Source organism: Idiotropiscis lumnitzeri, unplaced genomic scaffold (genome assembly GCF_059441095.1).
Source record: "Idiotropiscis lumnitzeri isolate Australia: NSW breed Sydney's pygmy pipehorse unplaced genomic scaffold, RoL_Ilum_1.0 HiC_scaffold_309, whole genome shotgun sequence".
Lineage (NCBI taxonomy): Eukaryota > Metazoa > Chordata > Actinopteri > Syngnathiformes > Syngnathidae > Idiotropiscis > Idiotropiscis lumnitzeri.
In genome coordinates, this window is record NW_028283847.1 from 37,198 (window position 1) to 37,500 (window position 303).

A 303-nucleotide genomic window follows, 5' to 3' on the forward strand; every position below is an offset into this window, starting at 1 on the left:
CGGCCTGCGGGTCGACCTCTGAGCGTTGGCCGGCACCGCAGCACCGCAGCACACACATAACCACTGACCGATTGGCAATCATGACCCGCCATCGGAGGGCCCCTGCCGGCCCCGGCCTCGCGCCGGGGTGTTCGGGTGGACGGTTCCTTCGGCCTGCGGGTCGACCTCTGAGCGTTGGCCGGCACCGCAGCACACACACAACCACTGACCGATTGGCAATCATGACCCGCCATCGGAGGGCCCCTGCCGGCCCCGGCCTCGCGCCGGGGTGTTCGGGTGGACGGTTCCTTCGGCCTGCGGGTC